Source organism: Salvia splendens, chromosome 14, assembly GCF_004379255.2.
Source record: "Salvia splendens isolate huo1 chromosome 14, SspV2, whole genome shotgun sequence".
Lineage (NCBI taxonomy): Eukaryota > Viridiplantae > Streptophyta > Magnoliopsida > Lamiales > Lamiaceae > Salvia > Salvia splendens.
This window is the reverse complement of record NC_056045.1, coordinates 17,439,614-17,458,690: the sequence shown is the minus strand read 5'-3', so window position 1 is coordinate 17,458,690 and position 19,077 is coordinate 17,439,614. Positions and strand designations below refer to the sequence as shown.

General features: G+C 40.9%; 1 pseudogene; it reads left to right on the top strand.

Moving 5' to 3' along the window:
* The first annotated feature begins 560 nt into the window (after positions 1–560).
* LOC121764272 lies at positions 561–18,511 on the top strand (annotated as a pseudogene).
* Positions 18,512–19,077: the final 566 nt, after the last annotated feature.

The following is a 19,077-nucleotide window of genomic DNA, read 5'->3' as shown; positions in this document are numbered from 1 at the left end:
ACGAGTTAAAACCGTCAACGAAAAATTGAAGAACTCCTTGAAACGAGTTTAAACTTTCAATGATGAATGAAGAGCTCCTTGAAACGAGTCTAAACTTTCAATTACTCTTTGATACGAGTATAAACTATCATTGATGAATTGAAGAAGCTCTATGATACGAGCATAAACTGTCAATGGAAATTGAAGAACTCTTAAATACGAGTATAAACTATTTATCAAACTAAAGATCGTGCAAGTTAAGTGTCGAAAAACTCGATACTCAACTTGAGGGGGAGTGTTGGAATAAGGAAATTAATTAATTGGAGAACAAGAAGGCAACTGATAAAGATATGACAAGAATAAAGAAGGAAATCAATGAAGATTATGGAAAATCAAATAAAAAAAGATATTAGTATAATTAGAATATATTTTCCATGTTTAGCTAGAATTAGAGTCTATATATAGTTGTGTAACCATGGAGAGAATAAAATTCAAGTCATTCACAATGTAGTCTTTGAAGTTCTCACCGTCTTTTACTTTCTGCAATAATATTTTTTTCCACATTATATTTTCTAACATGTATGGCAGAGATTGAAAATGAGGATGAATTCTCCTCTGAAGATAGCTATGAGAACGTGGAAGTGACAGAGAAGGTTGGGTTAGAACAGACCAACACGTGGATGGTGATGAATTTGAAGGAGAAGGAATCCTTGTTTGAAGGAAACTTTGAGTTGATGAATTCAACATCATTCGCAGCTCAAGAAACGGAGACAAATTCAACTCCCTCAAGTTTAAGGAAGAGCTTCATTCAATTACAACTCCGGAAATTGCGATACAACTAAGCAATAACTCATCATCTACACTTGGTGGAGGGTCCAATCCTGATATGGATGATGTTGATGTGGATGATGCTGTGTGGAATAAGTCGATTGGTGTGTTGCAAGGAAAGATTCTTGACATCGGGCACAACGTCGCCGGCTATCCGAGGGCAGATGGCCTTGCAGTGGCAGAGGGCAACGGCCTTGCAACTGCTTATCACTTGGAGTTTGGAGGTTGGAAGAAATACTTGAATTTCAGAGATGAATTGCTTAAAGATACACAAGGAAGCCTTAGGGTTATGAATGCTAGGAATGCAGTTGCTATACACACAGCACCAAAGGTGCTACACAAGTGGAAGTCAAAGAATGTGAGGAAGGCTCAGGAGATTTTTGATAAGATGAAGAATGATCAGTTCTGTCCTGATCCGAAAAGCTATAACATTTTGATTGAAGGATGGGGGAGGGCTCCCAATTTGCCTAAGGCCAGAGAGATCTTCAATGAGATGGTTGATTCTGGCTGTAATTTCCTCTGCAAGGCGGGACGCACGGACGAAGCACTTGGAGTTGTGAAGGAGATGGAGTTGAGAGGCTGTCAGCCAACATCTTTTATCTAAAGTGTTCTGATACATACATATAGGATTGAGAATAGGATTGAGGATGACATTGATGCATTCCTTCAATTGGAGAGAAACGGGGTAAATGCCGATGTGGCTGTGTATAATTCCTCGATCAGTGCTTTCTGCAAAGTGAACAAGCTCGAAAACGCCTACAAAGTTGTGGATGAGATGGACAAGAAGGGGGTGAGTCCGAATTCAAGAACCTGCAACATTCTCATCAACAGCTTGATTGGCCGTGGGGAGACGGATTGTTCAAAGTTGCTCCACAGAAGACCATTCTTCAAGCTCTCGGTGGTCGTTCTTGAATTCGGGAATCGTATGAATGGGGGAATCGAACAAGCTCTGCATAAGATTGAAGTACCAAAGCATCGTACTGAGCGCGTCTTTCGGGTTTTCAAAGGAATGTTTCAACTTTTTGTTGAAGGAAATATTCAGATACCAAACCTTGAGGACAAGGTTATTTGAAGGAGGGGAGATTTGGTGCATGAAAAGGAACTCAATAAGCGCATGCAATTAGTTAGTTAGTGAGCGCGAAGCATGAGATTGTGGAGTTAGTTAGACGGTTACACCGTGTTGTTAGCTCATATGTACAACTATATAAGTTGCTTCACTCTATTGTACTAGACTATGAATGATGAATTAATGGAATTCCCTTCTTCCTTATCTCTCTCGTCTTCTCTCAATGCCTCATTGTGTATAGGTGAGATTCCGGTCGCCGTTCCTATCCCCGGTGACCCCAATTCTGCACCAGTTTGTTTCTATCTTTGTTTGAAATTTAAATGGATAGTAAATTATTATAAAAATTATGAAGTTCTGTCGGTCAGAAAATCATTAGTGAACACCACCATCGGCGAATTAAACATTGTAGCCTATTCATAAAGAAAATATTTTTCAGTTGAAAAAATCAACTATATATTACACATATATGATTGATTTTTTCAACAATTGCAAAAAAAATTTCACACTTCATAGTTTTCTGGCTAATTATAACAGTTACATGGGTGGTCCGACCAACGTTTTGACTAAATTTCATGATTTTTTTAGACAATTTGTTCATAAATTTATGTTTAAATCTATACCCTAATTAAACCCTAAATATTCCTCCGTCTGCTTTATAGACAAAATATAAATTCCTACATTAGAACAAATGAAATCAAAAACATCACAAGATTTGTCTGTAAATATATTTATATATTATTATCAATTTAAACTTGTGTGGCAATATGGACATTTTTGTTCGATATCCGAGGTAATTGGGTGTTCAATTAGGAAATAATATGGTATATGTAATTATGAACTTTGATTTGCAGTTGAACCATACCATTCTTTTTTTATAATTCTTCTTCTTCAATTTCATAACAAATAATATCAAATTATGAGCAGATTATTTCCAGTGAGTAATCAAGAGTTATCACCTCCAGTCCAGCTCCATGTAACGCCCACCCATGCAAGTCTTTTAAGTAAATTTTAACACTTTATACAAAAAACTGAAATATATTACTACTGCTACATTATTTTGGGGCAGGTGGAGATTGACAACGGCATTGTTAAACTGACATTAATGAATCCGGGTGGCTTGATCACAAGCGTCGGATACAATGGGGTCGACAATATTCTTGAGTATAGCTTAACCGAAGACCGAAGAGGGTTAGTAGTGTTGTAATAGTAATGATCAAGAACGATCAATGAAGCACGAACTATATGAAACAAGATTTGAACCCGAGAAGAAGAAGAAGATTTTTGAGTGTGAAACTTTCTGGAATCTTATTCAATGGAGGAAATCAATTGTTTACACTCTATGAAACTGAAGCTCAACTTGCTTCAACAAACTAACCAACCTCTCTACTTATACACAAGCAAGAAACAAGTAAAGAAGCAAGTGAACTAGACTTCACTTCCAAAAAACGGTTATAACTACCTACTCTAACGGCTAGTGTTCAATCACTTCTTGAACTCTTGCTTTGATGTTGTGTTCCACACCTTAAGTTCCATGCACTCTCTCATGCACTTGCATTGATCATGCTCAGCCACATCTTCAACAATCTCCACCTTGGTTAGCACATCAATGCTCAAGACTCCACTGCACACAAGTTCACCAATCTGCAGCAGTAATCGAACTTGTCCTTACTCAGAGCTTTTGTCTATCTTCACCACTCTCACCCTTCCACTTTCTACTTCATCCCTGATAAAGTGAAGCCTCACATCTATGTGTTTGCTGCGTTCATGGAACATTTGATGTCTGGACAAGCAGCTGGCTCCATTGTTGTCACAATGTATTATAACTATGTCTTGTCTTATTCCAAAATCAGATATCAATCCCATCAACCATTTGCTCTCCTTTACAGCTGAAGTAAGAGCCATATACTCAGCTTATGTAGTTGACATAGCCACCACATTTTGTAGGCTTGACTTCCAACAAACTGCTGAACCATACAAAGTGAATATGTAGCCTGTCTGAGATCTTCTTGTATCCATATTAGCTGCATAATCTGAATCACAATATCCCATCAAAGGCTCTTTCTCATCTCTCGTGCCTCCTATGAACATAATTCCAAACTTATCAGCTGATTTCAGATATCTCATTGTCCACTTTAAGGCATTCTAGTGTTGCTTCCCATAATCTGTCATGTATCTGCTAGTAGTGCTTATGCATGGGCTATATCTGTCCTTGTGCAGATCATCATGTACATGCGGCTTCCAACTATGTTAGAGTAAGGGATCAGATCCATCTCCCTCTTCTCTTCATCATTCTTTGGTGTCTTCTCCTTTGAAAGCTTGAAATGGACTGCCAAAGAAGTTGCAGCATGCTTCATATTATCTGCTTTGAATTTGCTCAATGTCTTTTGAATGTAATCAGTCTGAAACAACCACATCTTCTTATTGCCTCTGTCGCTTATCCATTCCTAGAATCCTTTTAGCAATCCCCAGATCCTTCATTTCAAAGTCCTTTCTGAGCTGAGCCTTCACCTTGTTGATCTCATGGATGTCTGGACCAGATATCAACATATCATCTACATAGAGTAGAAGATATATGGGATCCTTTCCTTGCTGCCTCTTTACAAACACACAACTATCATATAGTGACCTTGTGAATCCCAGGTTTGAGAGGCTTTCACCAAACTTCAAATGCCATTGTCTATTGCTTTGCTTTAGCCCGTATAGGCTCTTTTTCAGCAAGCAAACTTTCCCCTATGAGCTTGGGACTTCAAAGCCTTGAGGCTGTGACATGTATATTGTTTCATCCAAGTCCCCGTTCAAGAATGCAGTCTTTACATCCAACTGCTCAAGCTCCCAATCCATCCTAGCAGCCACTGACAGCAACACCCTTATAGAATTGTGTTTGACTACTGGAGAGAAAACCTCATTGAAGTCTACTCCCTCTTCTTGACTGAAGCTCTTAGCCACGAGTCTACCTTTGAATCTTACTTTATTTGATCAGATGACTCAAATTTCTTTTTGAAAACCTATTTACAACCAATGACCTTTGAATTGTGCTTTATCAATAAGAATCCATGTTTTGTTGCTAATTAAGGAATCAATTTCTTCTTTCATTGCTTGTATCCATTGCTTGCTTTCTGGTCCTCTAACAGCCTCAGTGTAGGATGCAGGCTCATTCAACTCCAATTGCTCAGCAATATGCAATGCAAAGAATAGCATTTCTGAATCCCTAAATCTTGTAGGAGCTCTCACATTAGTTCTCATTTGTCTGTCTCTAGCCAGCTGATAATCCGCTAGATCAAACCGATGTTGTTGAGGTTGATTCAATCCAGATCCTTGAGCTTCATGATCTTCTTCTGGGACCTCTGTGGCCTCATCCTTAGACTCAGGACATACTGGAGCTGTCTCCAGCCCATTCAGCTCCACCTCAAACTGATAATCATTTGGATTTCTGGCATTTTATGTATGTTTCTCAGCATTGTGCTCCAAGTATGACATCATGTCCTCTACAAAAATTACATCTCTACTCACATTTACCTTTTGGTTGCCTGGCTCAATGCACCATAGCCTATACCCCTTCACACCTTTCTGATATCCAAGCATGATGCACTGGATTGCTCTGGGATTCAGCTTCCCTTGCTTCTGGTGTGCAAATGCCTTACATCCAAAAGGTCTCAACCTAGAGTAGTCACTCTTTCCACCATACCACCTCTCATCTGGAACTTCACCTTGAATCCCAGAAGCTGGACATTTATTTATCAGATATGCAGCAGTTGAAACAGCCTCTGCCCAGAAACTCTTGGAAACTCCAGAAGAAGACAACATGCATCTCACTCTCTCAACAAGAGTCCTATTCATCCTCTCAGCTACTCCATTCTGTTGGGGGTTTGCTGGGACTGTTTTGTATCTCTTTCTCCCCCTCTCAAGACAGAACTCATCAAACTCCTTTGAAAGATACTCTAGCCCATTATCTATCTTCAACACTTTAGGCATTGACCCTTTCGCTATTTCAACCTCTTTGCTCCAAATCTTGAAGAATCTAAAAGCATCAGACTTCTCCTTAAGCACATAGACCCAAACTTTTCTGGACCAATCATCAATTATAGACATATAGTACCTGACTCCACCTTGACTCTTTACTGGAGCAGGCCCCACAAATCTGAGTGAACATAATCAAGAGATGAGATTGAGACGTGTTTACATGTAGGGAATGAGAGCTTCTTGGCCTTGCCTAGCAGACACTCCTCACACACACCAAGCTTTTCTGATCCATCACCATCAATTAACCCTTTCTAGATCAGTGCTTTGAGACTGCCCTCTGCTGGGTGGCCATGCCAACTCCTCAGATTAGTTCTAATAATAGAGTTTGCCTCACCATTCACCACAGTAGCTTGCAGGTAATAGAGACTCCCCATTCTCTGAGCAATCATCATAATTCTTGAATTTTTGCAGATTCTCATTTCACCATTTTCTGAAGTGAATGAGAAGCCTTTTTTCTCAAGAGTGCCTAGAGATATCAAATTCCTTTTTACTTGTGGAATATACCTCACTTCAGACAGCTTCTTCACAGATCCATCATGTACTCTTAAGAAAACACTGCCAAGCAGTACAGTCCCAGTGGTCTCAGACAAATCTTGAAACCAATCTTTGTTGGGACACATATGAAATGAGCAGCTCGAGTCCATGATCCATGAGCCCTTCTCATCCTTCTCCATGACATTCATCACCTCATGTGTCTCATCAGCTTCACCACTGACCACATTGGAATGAGATAGACCCTCTGCTGCCCGCTTCTTCTTCCATGCATAGCAATCACGTTTCAAATGCCCAGGTTTCTTACACCAATGGCAGCTCCTAGTATCCTTCATCCCAGAACTCTCAGCCTTTGGCTCCTCACTTATCTTCTTAAACTTCTTCTTGCTAAATTTCTTGATATTCAAAGATTCTGGCTGTGAATCTTGCTTTCTTGGTGCACCCTTCTGCAGCTCTTTTGCCATGAGTGCAACATGCACCTCAGCCAGGGAAATCACCGTATCTCTCCCATACAAAATTGCACCACGCATCTGATCATAGGAATTAGGCAGGGCATTCAGAACAAAGATGGCTTTGTCTTCCTCACTGATCTTGACATCAATGGCTTTAAGATCATCAACAGCCTTGGAAAAATCCTCCAACTACTCCATTTGGACCTATCTTTAGAGAAACTATATGAATAAAGTCTCCTCTTCATGTAGAACCTATTAGCCAGAGATTTATCCATGTAAACCTTGTCCAGTTTGGCCAAGATTCCATCCGTTGTAGTCTCACTTTGAACTTCCCTCAAGACTTTGTAAGCAAGGCACAAAACGACCGCGCTATGAGCTTTCAATTGCATCTCATCAAGCTTTGCCTGAGCCTTCTCATCAAGGGCAGACTCCTTCCCTTTGTTCGTGGGATCTGCAGGAGCAATCACAGCCGCAAGCCCTTGTTGGATCAACACTGCTCTCATCTTCATTTTTCATAAGCCGTAGTCGTTTTTGCAAGTAAACTTCTCAGCCTCCATGCGCACAACCATCTTTCACAACCTCTAGATCGATTCCCACCGGACGATGCCAGTTGTTGTATAGTAATGATCAAGAATGATCAATGAAGCATGAGCTATATGAAACAAGATTTGAACCCGAGAAGAAGAAGAAGATTTTTTAGTGTGAAACTTTCTGGAATCTTATTCAATGGAGGAAATCAATTGTTTACACTCTATGAAATTGAAGCTCAACTTGCTTCAACAAACTAACCAACCTCTCTATTTATACACAAACAAGAAACAAGTAAAGAAGCAAGTGAACTAGACTTCACTTCCAAAAATGGTTATAACTACCTACTCTAACGGCTAGTGTTCAATCACTTCTTGAACTCTTGCTTTGATGTTGTGTTCCACACCTTAAGCTCCATGCACTCTCTCATGCACTTGCATTGATCATGCTCAGCAACATCTTCAACAAGTAGAAATGCTTCAAAAACTATGAGAAAAATTGCTTACATTTGGTGATTGGTATATGAGTGAGTGAGTTTTTGCAATGCAGATATTGGTACATTGTGTGGAGCAGGCCGGATCGCAGTGGCAACAATTTCGACATGTATGTTTATCTCTATTTATCATAGTATAGTCAAACAAGTTTTCGTAAAATTGAAGTGAGCATTGTTGTATGCAGGCTGTTTTGTAAAAGATTCAGAGTTTGAGTAGCAACTGCTGATCAAGTTGAGGTTTCATTCACAAAGACAAGGAATCCATCCCTTGATAAAGAAGTGTCTCTCAATGTCGATAAAAGGTATATTCTGTTGCGTGGATCTTTGGGTTTCTACTCTTACTCCACATTCGAGCATTTGCAAGGATGGCCTGCTCTCAACATAGATGAAGCAAGATTCGCCTTCAAGCTTCACCAAGACACGTAAGCAAACATTTTAGTCTGTCACACAAAATTAGTTCACTTTCTATTTTAGGTACTTTTCACCACATTAAACTACTAATTAAGGTGGGTCTAGACCTGCCCAAGGTTTACCGAACCGGCGGTTAAAACTGAAACCGTAACCGACGGTTACGGTTCTGAACCTTGAGAATTTACCCGAACCAAAACCGTCGATTTTTGAACCATGGTTCGGTTCAGGTTCAAAAATTTTTGAACTGAAACTGTGCCGGAACCGCTGGTTCCGGGCGTTTCCAAACCGGAACCGCGAAAAATCACCGGAAAACCGTGAAACCAAGCCGGAACCGCAAAAAACCGACGGTTTGGAACCGTGAAAAACCATAAAAAACCGCTAGAAAACCGCTGAAACCAAAACCGAAACCGACAGTTTTTGAACTGGAACCGTAACTGCGAAACACCCACACGGTTCGGTTCCGGTTCGAAAATTTCCAAAACCGGAACCGGCGGTTCCAAACCGTAACTGCCGGTTCCGAAACCGTGGGCAACTCTAGGTGGGTCCCACCATTCATTCAGTAACACTACATAAATTGACTCTTCTCATTTTCTTGCATTAAAACATATGTCATCCCCAAAGTGATTCCTTTTATGGTTGGTGTAGGTTTAATTACATGGTAATATCGGACGAAAAGCAGAGGGTCATGCCAACAGACAAGGACAGACAAGCAGGCGATCCGCTTTCTTATCCGGAAGCTGTTATCATATCACATCCTAGCAACCCGCAACTAAAAGGAGAGGTGGATGACAAGTATGAGTACTCGTGGAATAACGAGGATAACCACGTGCACGACTGGATCAGCTCCACTAATGAAGTATTCAAGAGAGTCAAAGGGAGACGCCTATGTATGAAGACACGAAGCATCCGAAATTTCTTAAGGCTCGACTCAACATCCGCCGCAACATCCCGCTCAACCTGCACATAAAGAAAACATATGCAGGGCTGAGTACTTGATATACTCAGTGGACACATGCCAAAACATTTAATAAAGGTTATGTCATCCATACCATAGTGAACTCGAGTTTTTACGTTTATTTAAGAAATATCACGAGTATCACAAAAACATTTTTCACAGACCGGCCGGTCAAAACAAAGTCCCCACTTTCTCAACAATCAATCAATCACATCCTCTTACCATAGTGCGACGAAAGTGTGGCCACACTATTCGCCCACGAGACCGGCCGACTAACAAGGACAGCTCACGATCCCCTCTGTGTACACAGCCTGATAGGGATTGCGGCCCTACTCAGACCCGAATTCTTTTATCATAGCCCTATAGCCTAATGGAGCGAACTCACAAACTAGGCATCAAGCACAATCTCAACATAGCCCTATAGCCTAACGGAGCAAGCTCAAACGAACTAGGCATCAGGCAAAAATCTCAACATCAAAACAATCACGGCATGACATAACACTTTAAACCACTCTTATAACACCACATCATATTTTCGGAAAAATAAAGAGGTTTGAAAAGAAAACCCACCTCGTTCGCTTAACAATTCACAATCCAACTTATGGCAACTCTCGTTCCTCGAGTTTCACGAATACAATCACCCTTGTCAACGACAACACAAGTCAGCCTTCCACAGAATCATATTACCATGCATGTCCTATCGTTTCTCTCTCATATTTTTTCTCAATTTACCCAACCCAATGTTCGTCACAAAGATGGAAAAACACACCATAATATATTTCAACGTATCTCACGTGATCACATCATTAAACACGTTCCTTGGATATACATGCATCATATAATACTTTTAAACTTGAAAATAAATATCCTTTTATCAAAGCATGAAACTGGCAGAACTGCGCGACCGTTTTATAAAAATCACTAAAAATTCACCCGACCTCATATGATGCTAAATTTTGGTCACAACACAGAATACACATTCAAGTTCATCCTGACATATTTTCACACTGAAATCACGTCGTTTAGTCAGTCAAATCAATAATTAAACTCTCTGGTCGGAACATAAAATTTCTAACAGCACTACGCAGTTCATTTGAAAACTTTACCATAAATTCATCCAATTCCTAAAAAGGCTGAAAATTTTACACGACTTAGAAGGCACTTCAAATTTTCATATAGTTCAAGAATCACATCAATCGGAGGTCATTTGGTCAGTCAAAAAGAAAACGAAACATTCTTGGCGAGAACACAGGTTTCTGGCAGATTTGCGCAGTCAACTTCAAAAAATTATTAAAAATTCATTTTTCGATAAAAAGGGCTGAAATTCACACGAGACACGGAAAAAACCTTGAAGTTTACTCAGTAAAAATTTCATATCAAAATTCGTTCGTTTGATGAGTCAATTACAGATCAGAAGCTACTGGTCGTGCACCACAGATTTCAGGTTCATAGTTTCGAAAATAGGGTTTTCATCTTCCATCAAACAAACCCCAACTTTTCATGCTGGAGAACACATAATCATGTTTGCCCATAAACTCATATCATTCACCAAAGATTCAAATCAAACTTCACAAAATTGCATTCAAAACGCATACATAAATGCAAACACAAATTCCCCACTGATTAAATCCTTAGATTTGAAATCCCTACACTCACTAGATGCATGAGGGAGTCGAAAGAATGTTTGGATGAAGAGGAATGAAGAATAGAGGTTTGATTGTACCTTTCTTGAATGAAACAATCGGTAGAAACGAATATAACTCTTGATTCTTCAACAAACTCTTGGCGAATCGAAAGGATCTTGAGTAGAGTAGAAAAACAAGTGTGGGAGAAGATGAAGCAAGGGGAGGGGCGTGTGATTTGAGAGGGAGGCGTGTGAGATGGGTTTAGGGTTAGATTTTTGGTTTTATTTATAGAGTTAGGAAATAATATATCCCACAATTAATTGAAGATTTGGGAGAATAAATCAAATAAAGATTTGAGAGATTTGGGGGGGAAGGGAGACATGAATTATGGGTAGAAATAAGGGGAGGATTTTTTAAAATCATAGCTATTTAATTAGCTTATGATTTAATTTGGTATTTCACGGAGTAGAATAAAATAATACGGAGTAGAGAAATTTGTAAAATCCTCCAAAAATAATGAGAAGTAGGCGTGTGGTTTAAGGTTCCTCACACCAGAAAAATTTCCAAATCTTTAATAGAATAAAGTAAGGCAAGATTGCCTAGAATATTCCAATTCATTCATGGAAAGAAATAAGTAGGAAATCAATTATAGAATACTTAATTTCTCCTCTCCCAAAAATAGGAGATTTCGAAAATCATGGAAAAATAAATAAGAATATTTTGGTTTTGGATTTAATTTGGATAAATATCCCAAAATAATTAAATAAATCCAAGAAAGAAGATATTACTTCCAATAAATAGAAATGCCGAGAAGAATTTGAATAAGGTAACTGGCACAAATATGCATGATCCTATTTAATTAATCCCGCCCATAGGAAAACATATCATATTATTCCACATAACTCTCACCCATTAATTTCACATCGTTAACACAACCTCATAGAAATCAATTTCCAAAAATGCATTTCCAAATCAACATCCTCATTAATAAAACGAAAATAAGCCATCAAATAAAAAAAAGTCAAAAATTTTCCGGGTTGCTACAGTGTTCGGCCCCGTTTTCATGTACCACAACTCAGGTCCTAACACTAGTGCCATATGGGATGATGCCAAGAGATAGGTCAGGTCCCTACCTTTGTTTTCACCAAGATTTACTTAATTCTCTACATTTACATTTTTTTTGTTTTCAATATATATTAGACAACAGAAGAGATGAGGAAATGGCCATATGATTTCCCACAGTCACCAGATTTCCCTGATGCCAATCAACGTGGTGCAGTCACCGGCAACCTTTTGGTACATGATATTGTAACGGCACCAGCACAATCAGCCTACGTCGGATTGGCTCCTCCCGGAGTTGTAGGATCTTGGCAAGAGGACACTATTCAAATTGATATCCAAGAGAGAAGAGGAAGAAGACATGATAGGAGGATGATTTTGTGTTGTTATTCATCAACCGAGCAATCCTCTTAATATAGAGGATTGCCTTAATTACATATGGTAAAGAATCCCCTAATTTTGGGTGCTATCAAATACACAATAATTACATGATTCTTTCCTTAGTTTACATGATTTGATTTCCTCATGATTTGTCTTCAATATTCTAACACTCCCCCTCAAGTTAAGTGACGGCATCTCCGATACTTAGCTTGCCTATTACTTCTTCAAACACCTTCTGGTGAACAGCTTTGGTTAGGATATCTGCCAGCTGATCTTCTGAGCGGACAAAGGGTAACTCAATAATTCCCTTTTCTATCTTCTCTTTGATGAAGTGTCGATCAATCTCCACATGCTTCGTTCGGTCGTGCTGGACTGGATTTTCGGCGATGCTGATTGCAGCCTTGTTGTCACAGAACAGTTGACTCTTCTGAGTAGGTGGAAAGCCTATTTCTGTCAGGAGCCTCCGTATCCATAGAATCTCAGTTATTCCACTTTTTGCCCCTCGAAATTCGGCCTCGGCACTAGAGAGTGCGACTACTTTCTGTTTTTTACTCCTCCATGTGACAAGATTGTCTCCTATGAACATGAAGTATCCGGCTGTTGATTTTCGATCGATTGGGTTGCTCGCCCAGTCAGCATCGGTGTAGCCTGAGACTTCCAATTGTCCTTCTCTTTTAAGCAAGACTCCGTAGCCAACTGTCCCCTTAAGATATCTCACTATCCTTATCACAGCATTCATGTGCTCTTCTTGCGGCTTGTGCATGAATTGGCTTACCACTCCAACTGCATATGCGATATCTGGTCGTGTATGGGCTAGATAGATCAACTTCCCAACCAAGCGTTGGTAGCGTTCTCGGTCTGCTGAATTTGCTCCTTCCTCTATCTTCAAACCATGGTTCTGTACCATTGGCGTCTCTGCTGGCTTGCATTCTAGTAGCCCCATCTCTGTTAGCAGATCGAGGACGTACTTTTTCTGTCGCAGAAATATTCCCCATTTTGATCGTAGAACCTCAATTCCCAGAAAGTACTTCAAGTCTCCTAGATCCTTCATCTCAAATTCTTGAGACAGATTTTCTCGTAGCTTTTTTATTTCAGCTGGGTCATTTCCTGTGATTATCATATCATCCACATAGATTAGGAGACAAGTTATGTTTTCACCTTCCTTTTTGAGGAAAAGGGTATGATCTGAGTTGCTTTGCTGATATCCATACTTCTGCATTGCCTGGCTGAACCTTCCAAACCATACTCTAGGTGACTGTTTCAGACCGTACAACGTCTTCTTTAGGCGACATACTTCTCTTGGGCCAAATTCATCAGAATAGCCAGGTGGAACCTCCATGTATACTTCTTCCTCCTTTTTCAGTTCCCCATGCAAGAACGCATTAGTGACGTCGAGCTGATGTAGAGGCCAATTCTGATTTGCTGCAACAGACAATAGAATTCTTACTGTGCTCATTTTAGCCACTGGAGAGAAAGTTTCAGCGTAGTCAATTCCATACGTCTGAGTGTAGCCTTTTGCGACCAGCCTTGCCTTGTATCTCTCAATAGAACCATCGGCTCGTCTTTTTATGGTGAAGATCCACCTGCATCCGACCGGCCGTTTCCCTTCTGGTAGTACACATTTCTCCCATGTATGGTTCTTGAGAAGAGCATCCATTTCTTTCTTCATGGCTTCTCTCCAGTGTTTGTGCTTCATTGCTTCCTCCACTGAGTTTGGTATTTCATCTTCATATAGGGCAGTTTCAAATGCTCGTGCCATTTCAGTCATCTGGGCAGTCATGGAGTAGGCAATGGGATAGCGAGCTTTTCTTCCCTTCCAATCCGGGGAGTATCTTTTTGGGGGCACTCCTCTATTGATCCGCAGTGGACGAAAATTTTGATCTGATGTGTCTGGCTCATCTTGGGTGGTCTCGACTCTGCGCTCAAGTTCAGTCTCAATAACAGTTGATTCACTTGGATCAGAGTCTCTTACCTCAGGATTATCAGTCGAGGTGATTGCGAGCTCGTCACTAGGTTCAGCGGCCTCTGACGGTGTGTTTGAGGTCTGCTCTGCGTTAAAGCTAACCTTCTCTGTTGGACCCACATCGAGACCGGGACTTGGCGTAGGACTGATTGGAAACAAACTTAGCAGGTCACTCATGGTTTCTGTTGGTCGATTTCCCCCCCCTGACCGCTAAGTTGGTGATAGAAATATTCATTTTCTACGAAATCACAGTTCATTGTGATAAACATGCGTTTTGTTTTGGGGTCGTAGCACCGGTAGCCTTTTTGTTGTTGGGCATATCCTAGGAAGACACCTTTCACAGCGCACGGGGAGAATTTGGATCTCTCATGTTTGGGTATGTGAATAAAGGTAGAACATCCAAAGATTTTTGGTTCAAGAGTGAGTGGGAGAGGTATCTGTGTATGGTTAGATAGGACTTGTATGGGAGATTTCTTGTTGAGTCCTTGAGTGGGTAGACGGTTTAGGGTGTAGACAGAGGTGGCCATGGCGTCGGGCCAAAAGGATTTTGGGACTTTAGACTCTATGAGGTGAGCTCTGGTCATTTCAAGGAGTTTTCTATTCTTTCGTTCTGCTACCCCGTTTTGTTCTGGTGTGTGGGGGCAAGTGGTCTGGTGTATGAGGCCCTGTTTGGCAAAAAATTGTTGCATTTGGGCATTGATATACTCCCCCCCATTATCAGATCTTAGGATTTGGATACTTTTCTTATATTGGGTTTGAACGAAAGTGTAGAATAAAACAAATTTATCAAAGACTTCTGACTTAGATTTCAAAAAATAAATCCATGTCATGCGTGAACAGTCATCAATAAAAAGTATAAAATATCTAAACCCTTGACCGCCCGTAACAGGTGCTGGTCCCCACACATCAGAATGAATAAGGGAAAAAACTTGGTCCACACGGGTATTATTAGGCTTAAAAGTACGTCGATGACTCTTAGCCAAAAAACATGTATCACAATCCATACGAGTAATTTTGTTAAAACTAGGGAACAAAACTTTAAGATAACCTAGTGATGGGTGTCCTAATCGACGGTGCCATAGCCAAGCCTGTCTGTCTGTGGACCTGTGAGTCAGCATCGCGATACTCTGTTGAGCTACCTCATCCACATAGTAGAGAACACGTCGCTCAGTGCCACGCCCAACAATCGTCCCCGTTTGAATATCCTGTAACATGCAAAAAAGATGGTTGCATTAGTAAGGTGCAATTCAGTTCCTTCGTAACATGACTGACTGCTAATAGTTTATGAGACAAGGTCGGCACGTATAGGCAGTTTGAGATTTTTAGAGCGGGTGAAATGTGAATGGTTCCCGTTCCCTGGATAGTAAGTAATTCCCCATTGGCAGTTTGGACGTATTTTTTGTGAGGTTTGGACATCCCAGTAAAATCAGACTCATCGAATGATATAGTATCGGTAGCTTCACAATCAAAAATCCAATCCTTATCCTTATATGAGGCTTCTGACATACTACAGGCTGTGGACATATTCTCAAGGACTTGAAATCGATTTTTGCAATTAATTTCCGGCTCAAATTCTAATTTTCTAGAGTATGGGACCTTTTTCCAACAATGTGAGAATATATGGGGTAGATATCTGATTTAGGGTTATCTGGGGACCGCATAAATAGGCAGTGGGGTATTTTCTGATATTTTTTGGATTTGGGAGGACTTAATTGCAATAAAGGGAAAGGTGAGGGGTTTAATTTAGAATTAAACCCCTCTTTACCTCGTCCAACCCTAGCTTGCGCACACTCCTCCGCCGCTGCATTCCCCGATCCATCTTCTTCGTTCCTTCCGGCGGTGGAGACGCCGGTGCTGCCCGCTGCATTTGCGGCGCCGGTAGCCCGGTTGCTCTCCCCCGCTGCCGGAGTTCCTCTGTTCCCTCTGTTCGACCAATTTCGGGCAGCCCGTCGCTTCTTCATCTCATCCCACCAATCAGGATATCCGACGAGGTGGAAGCACTGCTCCTTGGTATGTTTCCGGCCTCCACAATAAGAGCACACGATCTTGTTCCTATCTTCGTCGAAACGAGGATCCTCTCGACGGTGCGGAGTCTGCCCGCTTCGTCCGCCGCCGCCGCTGCCGCCGCTGCCGCGAATCGCCAAGCCTGCTGTAATTCCGCCACTGTCAGCGCCGACAGTGGTTGTGGGTTTGAGCAGACTTTCGTTCGTCGCCTCCCTTCGGACGATGGCGTAGGCGTTCTTCACTGACGGGAGTGGATCCCGTTTTAGGATGTCCTTCCTTGTTCCTTCGTGGCTTTCATTCAAAGCCATCAAGAATTGGTACAATCTTTCCTCTTGTATTTCTGTATTGCGAATTGCGATATCCTCTGCGTATATCATTTTATTTGGTTTCTTCCTGTCAATTGACATCCATATATTCTGGAGACGGAACCACAATTGCTCCAAGGTCATATCGCCTTGTTTGATGGTGCTTGCTTTCACGTGTAGGTCGTAAACCTGTAGTGAATCTCCTCCACTTCCATAGGTCACGGCCAATGCCTCCCATAGTTCCTTCGCCGTCGGATATTGCGAAACCTCATTTACGAGTTCGGGTTCTATGCTATTAATTATCCACCCGAACACGCAATGATCCAGCATCTGCCATGTTTCGTATTCTGGATCTGTGATTGGTGGTGGCTCTGAATCCCGAGAGATGTGGGAGGATAATCGCTTCCCCCCAATCGCTCGTTTTACAAGGGTCGCCCAGAGTGGGTAGTTATCCCCCGACAGTTTCGTGGCGATAACTATCTCGCCTAGGTTGTCTGGATTGGCTGTTGGCTTTGTTTTTGAAGTTGGAGTTGGAGATTTCTGCACGGTTTGACGGATGAATTCTGCAAATTTCTCTGCAAAGTCACCGGAAAAATCCATGGTTGAGTTTTTCTCCTTGTGGTCGTCTGACATTGTTGATGTTGCTTATTTTTTGGATGTAGGTTTCTACTCTTGGTTGAAGGGTCGGGATTGGTATGGACGGTGATGAAATTATATTCTGAGTCCCTTTTTCTCAACTTGCTTTGATACCATATTCAAATTGATATCCAAGAGAGAAGAGGAAGAAGACATGATAGGAGGATGATTTTGTGTTGTTATTCATCAACCGAGCAATCCTCTTAATATAGAGGATTGCCTTAATTACATATGGTAAAGAATCCCCTAATTTTGGGTGCTATCAATTACACAATAATTACATGATTCTTTCCTTAGTTTACATGATTTGATTTCCTCATGATTTGTCTTCAATATTCTAACAGACACTAAGGTCAGTTATTATGTCAGTCTATGTGTTGGCAACTGAAACTAAATATATAAATATAACTATCCCACATCAATGCTCATAGAAAACTGAAATCACTATATAAATCTCATGGAACTCTGCTAAAATCCTGTTTCATTTCCCAGGGCTATCAATTTTGGAGACGAACTGACAAAAACGGCTACTACAGCATCAGTGGTGTCAGATCAGGCACATACAACTTGTACGCTTGGGTGCCAGGCGTCATCGGGGACTACAAACACCCCTACGACATTACCATCCTTCCAGGAAAACTAGTTGCGGTAGGCGAAGCCGTGTACAGTGCTCCAAGAAACGGTCCAACGCTCTGGGAAATCGGGATCCCTGACCGCACTGCTACATAGTTCTACGTTCCCGACCCAAACCCTAACCTCGTAAACAAACTATTCGTCAACCACGCAGAAAAGTACAGGCAGTACGGGCTGTGGAGCAGATACACGGACTTGTATCCTCGTAACGACCTCGTCTACACCTTTGGAGTGAGCGACTATCGCAAACACTGGTTTTTCCCGCACGTAAACAGGAACGCCAATGGACAGTACTTACCAACGACGTGGAAAATCGCGTTCAACGCTAAAAACGTGATGAGCAGAGGAACGTACACGCTTCAGCTTGCGTTGGCATCCGCGAGCTATGCAGAGGTACAAGTAGGGGTGAACGACCGGCCTCATTTCACCACGGGGAAGATCGGGAAAGAGAACGTGATTGCGAGGCACGAGATTCATGGGCTCTATAGATTGTTCAGTTTGAAAATATGGGGATCTCTGTTGGTGGAAGGAACAAACACGATATATCTCTGGCAGTTGCGAGTTGGAAATCTGTTCTTCGGCGTCCTCTACGATTACATTCGCCTCGAAGCCCCGCCCCGGCCTTGAACTTTCACTACTAGGATTACATAGCCACAGCCTTATATTCATATATTTTTTGGTGCTTATATTTTTTTTGTCTATTTAGCTTCTTGCATGTTTTTTGATTCATATAATATAGTTTTCTAGGTATTATTCCATACAGGAATGAGGTTATATTTTTTTTTATTAAAGTATCTTTATAGGCTTTTGCTCTCTAATTCCGATTTAGTATTTTCAAACAAGTCTCTGTCACGCCAAAATTGTGTAGTTTAATGGATTAAGGGGAAAGGAAAATGGAAATAGAAAATGAATCAGAAAAATACATATTCTTGGTAGGTGATTCATAAGCTTTGGTATGCACAAGAAATACAAAAAGGATGGAACTGTGATTTCTTATCAAATTTTATTCCCATTGGTAGGTATGAATTAAGTATAGAAATTGAATAAAATATTTTATTTTACGAAATTAGTTATTTATAGTATCATATTATACAAAATATGGGCTATATATGCTGAATATTTTGGGCCACATACAATTTGTCTTCAGAGCTAATTCGACAGCATTTTGAGAATTTCATTTGGAGTAATCCAACATTTTTAGTTAGAAAACTGAATTTGTTCTCATTTTCAAAATTTTGGTGTGATTA